Source organism: Lygodium microphyllum, chromosome 19, assembly GCF_053477565.2.
Source record: "Lygodium microphyllum isolate KBCC chromosome 19, Lygodium_microphyllum_v1.1.10, whole genome shotgun sequence".
Lineage (NCBI taxonomy): Eukaryota > Viridiplantae > Streptophyta > Polypodiopsida > Schizaeales > Lygodiaceae > Lygodium > Lygodium microphyllum.
This window is the reverse complement of record NC_141153.1, coordinates 119,059,710-119,066,517: the sequence shown is the minus strand read 5'-3', so window position 1 is coordinate 119,066,517 and position 6,808 is coordinate 119,059,710. Positions and strand designations below refer to the sequence as shown.

Here is a 6,808-nt window from a genome sequence, read left to right as displayed (position 1 = left end):
CTGACAGGCTTCACATACCTTATGCATTTCTGCAACCTTGAATTTGGGCAATCCTGCAACAATATTTTGGGCGTGCATTGATTTAAGTCGCTGTACATTAACATGACCAATGCGTTTATGCCAGATATCAATATCTGTAACTACACCGGTCCCATGTGCAAACATTGCTGCACTCAATTCAGACATGTCTGCATCCAATGTAAACATTCTGCCCTTCTTCTTTCCTTTTGCTATCAAGTGACCTTTATTTTTCATATCCTCAACAAAGCATCCATGAGGATTAAATCTGACCTGCAAGCCCTGCTCAACCATTTGACCAACAGAAACTAGATTCTTGGTGATATTCGGGACATGAAATACATCGAACAGGTATTTCTTTTTCCCATCCTGCATAGACAAAGAATTTTTCCAATCTGCACAATAGGATGTGCAGTATCATCACCAGTCTCCACAAATCCTAGTTTTTTCATTTTCCTTGCATCCTCCATCCATTCTGCATGACCTGTCATGTGGTTTGATGCACCTGAGTCAACATACCATACATCATTGCTTTCTTCTGCACTTGTCACAGAATTGTTCATGTGCTGCACCATAAACAAATGCTCATTTCTGTCATCACCCTGTCTACTAGAAGATGCATAATTCCCTTGTTGCAGTTTTCCATTCATGATGTCATTCTGCTTTTTATAGCAGTCTTTAGCCATATGATCCATTTTACCACAGTAGTAGCATTCAACATTACTATTTGCATTTTGGCCTCTTTGCCATCCACCACGACCTCTTTGGCTCCCCCTGCCTCTAGAGTTACCACGTCCTCCTCCATAGGACTGGTTTTCTTGAGTTTGCTGCATATTCTGATTTCTGCCACGGCCTCCAAATCGGCCTCCTCTACCTCTGCCTCTACCTCTTCCAGCATTTGAGTAGAAGACAGTTTCTTTTGAAGTTCCTCCTGAAGAAGATGCACCACCATTTCTCTGCTCCTCAGAAATTAGAAGAGCAATCAACTCCTCAAAATCAGGAAATCTTTCATGAACTGAAATGGATGTTCGAAACTGTGCATAATCCTTTCCTAGACCATTCAAGGTCACAGAAACTAAATCATCATCTTCCACTGGCGACCCAATGGAAGCACGTGCATCTGCAATCTTCTTCACCTTCATGTGGTAGTCATTGATGCTCATATTTTCTCTTTGCACATTATGCAACTCTTGCTTGAGCTGCATTTTCCTGGCTTGAGTATTTGTACTGTACATTTTTGACAAAGTATCCCATGCCTCCTTTGGCGTACTTGCATCCTGAATATGCACAATCACATAGTCTGAAATACTGATAGATAGCAAGTACATAACTTTCCTGGCTCTCTCATGCCATGCTTTGAATGCTTGCATTTGCTGTTGATTGGGAACATCAGGAAGAACTAGTTCTTCTTCATTTCCTGCAACAAATTCCCAATATCCTTTTCCCATAAGGAAATTCGTCATTCTAAACTTCCATGCTTGGAAGTTGTTTTTGTCAAGCTTCTCAGTGACAATCTGTGAGAGAGAATCAGACGCCATTACAGAATACTGCAAAAAGTTCTGTCACTGCAAAGAACACAGCTTCAGCCTCACAAGGGCAAATCTGCAAAACTGGTGAAAGTGGTATTTGACCACACAGTCACTTCCTAGTGACGATTTTGCATAAACAGGAACCAAGGATGATTCTGTAACTCCCAATGTCTCTGCACATAAGCATACGATGCAATTTCTACAGTAACTTTTCACCGACCTGTAGAACAGTGGCTGCACAGCATAAAACTGGGCTTTTTCCTGAGTGCGTGCAGAAAACTTCCGCCTCCAAAACAGGCCCCGAAATGGCCTCAAATCAAAAAAACAAGGTCGCCGAGGGCTAAAGGCCTCACCTGCAGCATGTACTGCCCTTTTGCTTCACCGCGAAGGGCGTCTCAACCTGAGACAATGCACTCCTACACTTTCCGGCTGTGCTACCTGCAGAGATTTGCTCCCAAAACAGAAAATGAAAGCAACATTGCTCCTCTTACCAGAACACCGCGAGCTTGGCTTGCTTTCTTGAGCTCCTTACCATGAACAAGGCTCTGATACCATGTCAAGATTGTGGGAGAGAAGGAAGGAGTCTCACTTGTAGCTTTCTTGCTTGCACAATGGGGGAATACACACAAGGGTGGAGGCTGAAAATAGTTTTCCTCTTCTTAGTTGTGTAAGCCAAAAAGAACTCTTATACAAAGAAATAGAAGAACCCTATATATGGATCTCAAACCAAACTCAACTAACTAAGGTGGCATACTAACTGAGCCACGAACTAGAATAGATAAGGATAGCTATCATGTAGCTATTATTCATGGGCGGTGTACCAACCGCATCTGCAACTAACACGTCGGTGACATAAATGCACAACGGTCACCCTGGCATATCACGAGTGGAGCTCGATATCTCAACAAAATATACGGATGCAGTGAGCCCGCAGTCGACGCGGGATACAGGTGTGGCTCCTCACTCATGCGGCGGTTCCATGAAGCATGGCTCAGGCTCAAGTGGATGCTATGGAGGCACAGACGCGGTGTCTCCTTCTCGTCATTCAGCTAGATTTGCGTCACCTCCGGGATTTGTCACACCTGTGGGGACGTCTACTCCAGTTACTCCGGCTTTTGCTCAGCCGTCAACAGCAGGTGGCACCCCTAAGGGTGCCATTGCAAGAGATATTACCCCGGTCGGTACACCGGATACACATGGGTCTCTTGGATATGCCCAGAAGCGTGGACGCAGATGGGAGAGGATCAATCTTAGGCAGACCCCAGGGGGATATGCATATATAGTTGATGATAGGTCAGGAGCCCTCATCATTCATGATGAGGGGAGGAGGGTGATAGCTTGCATGAGAGAGTTGTGCCAACAAGTTTTTCAGCACAACGTCTTAGATCATTGGAAGAACATACCGAAGGAGCGCAAGGACTACATAGTAGCATCCTTGCATGAGGAGTTTCCGATTCCAGCCTCAGTAGATAGATTTTGTACAGGCTAGATGATGGATTACATGCGTGCATATATGTCACACAGACGATCTGACGCATGCAAGGAAATAAAGAGTGGGGCTACAAAGCCCGAGTGGTTAGATGCGAATGACTGGCACTGACTGAGGGAGGAGGCTACAGATTCTCCAGGATGTTGGAGTCAGCAGCGCGAGGCAGCGAGGGCACGACTCGAGGCCGGTGTCATGGAGTTCGTGCAAGAGCTGTTGAACACAGGGTTCAAGATGCTACAAGGAAGAGGCTAACAAGAAGATCTCAATTTTTTATGCCAAAGATCACTATATTGCTTGTCAAGTGAATTATAACAAAGAAACTGCCAACAAACAAATTTTGTTCAAGTCCCTTCTTTCTTATCTCTACATATAACTTTTGGTCTTGCTCCAAGGCTCTTAAGCAAGCTCAAGCTTTCAAGCCACTAACAAAGGTAAAAGCATTGGGGAAAAGTCTGTAGGGCAACTGGTATAACATACAGGAACTGCACTCACTGCAAAACTGTGGCATCAAAGTACAACAGAGCCATTGGCCAAACATCAACTTGGTCATTGATTGCCTCAATTTTTCTACCAGTGCATGAACCAATGTACACCCAATCAATCTTCACACTGGTACATTCTCTTGCAAGAGCACAATTGTCTGGAGAATGTGGCTTTGCAACAACAAGCTCCAGTTTAGAGACTTCAAATCTGTATTTAGCAGCAAACCTGGCAGACTCATCTATATATATTGGCTCAAAAGGTTTGGTAGCTTTTCAAAATCCTCCCAGAGACCCATGTTGAACGTAACATCGGCATGTATTTTAGTGCCTTTATGCAAATCGTTCTACTTGCCACAAGCCTTCAGCAAGGCCACGATGGCTTGTTCATCTCCCACATTGAGATTTTCATCCTGTATTTCTGTTAATGTCACCAGGCATTTTCTCACAAGCTCTTCACGAATCCAACGTGAATCATAGAAGTCGTCAATCCACTTGGATACTTTAAGCATTTGTGTTTACAGTCTGGAGATCTCTCTTATCTCAGCCATCAAAATAAGATAACCCTTGCTACTCTACTCTATCAATTCTAAGAGAAAGATTTGGTGCTTGCAGGTACCAGGCATTTATAGCAGTACCTGATAGCATCCGGAGCTGCGTTATCTGGCATTTCTAGACAAAAAAAACTGTGATATTCTGCTCCACATAAGCTGCAATTTTGAGACCAATCCACAGCCAGCTCTGATCTTCGAGTTGTACTTCAGAGTCTGAGAGTACACTACAGGCCGGAGAGGCTCGTTAGTAGGTCGTGGGAATATTCTCATGGCCTTCTTTTGCTTCGCTAAACGTCTGTGCTTCTTGCGAGTAGGTTGATTGAACCATGTTCAGACATAGTTCTGCCAATCCTTCTTGAAATGGCCGTTCAGAACAACACTGTTATGCTTCATCTCTCGAGGCGAGGGAGTTGTGGTGCTGGTCACCCTGTTGCTTCACTCGATGCCCTTCACTCGATGCTTCCTCCACCGCTGTTTGTATTTGTATAAAACCTTCGGCTGTGTGATGGAGAGGAAACCCAGAACTCCTCTTCAGCCTAGGAAGGCTGCCATCTAATGAACTGAATTCAGTAATACAGATGATGAACTAAATTGCACTAGACTTTGTGAGACCCTTCCAGAATCCTATTGAGATAATCCTCTCAAAATTGTGTGAAACCCAAGATTGATCTAGCTGGCAGCAACTGAGCAGCACCCAAGATTGAGAGGCAAAAGACAAACTCGAAAAACAACAGACACACGAACTTTCTGTAATCTGCCGGAGGGAATTGCCAGATCACAGAAATAATTTTTTTCCAAGAGTGAGAGAGAGAGAGAGAGAAAAAGCCACTCAGGCTTTACCTCGTTTTTCTTTAGCTTTTGTCCTTTGTGACAAGAATAGGCACGGCCAAAAAGGGCTCCTGTCATGCATGATTAAATCGTAATGAGTGATTAAAACATTAAATCTTCCCTCTTCTTTGTATAAATCCCTCAAGTCTTTGAGGTCAATACGACGTCCATAATGAGTGAGTTAGCATGGAATCCACCCAGGGTAATGAACTGCCACACAAAGCCAAGCTTAGCAAGGTTTGGGATGAAGCTCAGGATCTGTCTTCCCTCATTCTAGCAGCATCCCTGTTGAAAGAAGGGGACAGGTTATAGGCCAGGAGAATGTCAGGATAATGCGCCTTGACACCGAGGGCGAAGTCGCGTGCCTGGTCATAATGGGGCCCAGTAGACTCCATCCAGAGTATGTCAGCATGAGGGGCAAAGGCAATGCCTCTTGCAATTGCAGCCCTAGTGCCGCCTTGGAACCTGTAGAAGCCTTCTCTGGTCCTAGGCACATCCCTATCCCTGAATACATTACCCGCACCAAGCCTCTTAGCCAACACCTATGCTTCATAGTGCGACAGACTATCAACATGAGAGAACCACTGGTCTAATCTCATCTTCTGCTCTTTCTCAGGTATGGGCAACAGCCTTAGCTTATCCACAACAACATCCTTGAAGAGCCTCAGGTCAGCTTTAGCCATCCAAGCATCTTCCAAGGCCTGCAGTTCAGACCCTAACTTCCCTGCCTGGGTCGCCTCGAACAACAGGATGGCCAGTGGCTGGTCTTTCACGGTAGGGTTCGAAGCGCCAAATATGAAAGCATGGTCTCTCTTATCAATGTTTTTCTGCAACAAAGTGGCTGCCTCAGCATCGGTCCTGGCAATGAGGACAGTCTCCACACCCATGAGATCAAACTGCAGCCTGGCAACCACTAGGCGGTTGATGTGCTCCGATGTTGCCACCAGGACCTTGCCTGACATGTGCCCACATTTCTTAGTGACAGATTCCTGGTCTTCTATGTGCACCTCTGCAGCCCCCCTCTCCACCATAATCTCCATTGCATGTATGCCAATGTATCTTCTTCAAAAATGCTTTGTCCCGCATGTTACGTTGGCCTTGTTCACGTGCAACCTTTATCTTCATAGCTTAAATGTCGACTTCTACAAAGCTTCCTTTGATTCCACAGTTTCATGCACTTTTCTTGGAATTCATCATTGAAATTGACAGCATGATAATATTCTTTGGTATCAGTTTTTCATATTTTTCTGACACACACACAACATGCACACAAACAAAAACACACGCAAACACAAACACACAAGTGGAGTATGTACATTGGATGCGGGTACTGAAAAGGACGGAAATATAATACAGCAATCAAACACAATTAAACACACGTGAAAAGATAACACAGATGCACAACAAAAATGGAGGTGTTTACGGCTCAGATATGCAGCAGCATGAAATCCACCCCCTCTAAACCTGCGCATCCTCGGGATGAGCCAACTATCCATGATCATCTAAGTCCACAAATAGGTCCAGTTCTTCATCAGTTTCTGGTAGACCTGTTTCTCCATCATCTACATCATCCATATTCTCTGCTTCTTCTACTAGAATTTCTTCTGACTGCTCTTCTTCTGCCAATGCTTCAAGCGCATACTCTTCATCTTCTCTTCTCTTGAAAATCTTGACTCGTTTTCCAGCAATGGGCACCCTCAATACCGTCCCATCCAATTCAGCCAACTCATAGGTAGCGTTGTCAAAAACGTGTTTCACCTCATACGGTCCAAACCATCTTTGAACCATTTTTCTCATGCTGCTATGCTGATTCTCTAGGCTATTGTCGTAGACTAGAACCCAATCTCCCTCTTTTATGGCTCTAGGCCGCAAGCGATGCCTCAAATCAAACCTGTCCTTATTTCTGAGTCG

The 6,808-nt window shown here is 44.6% G+C and overlaps 1 pseudogene; it reads right to left on the bottom strand.

Annotated features, from left to right (window-relative positions):
* Positions 1 to 5,038: 5,038 nt before the first annotated feature.
* LOC148020316 (isocitrate lyase pseudogene) lies at positions 5,039 to 5,937 on the bottom strand (annotated as a pseudogene).
* Positions 5,938 to 6,808: the final 871 nt, after the last annotated feature.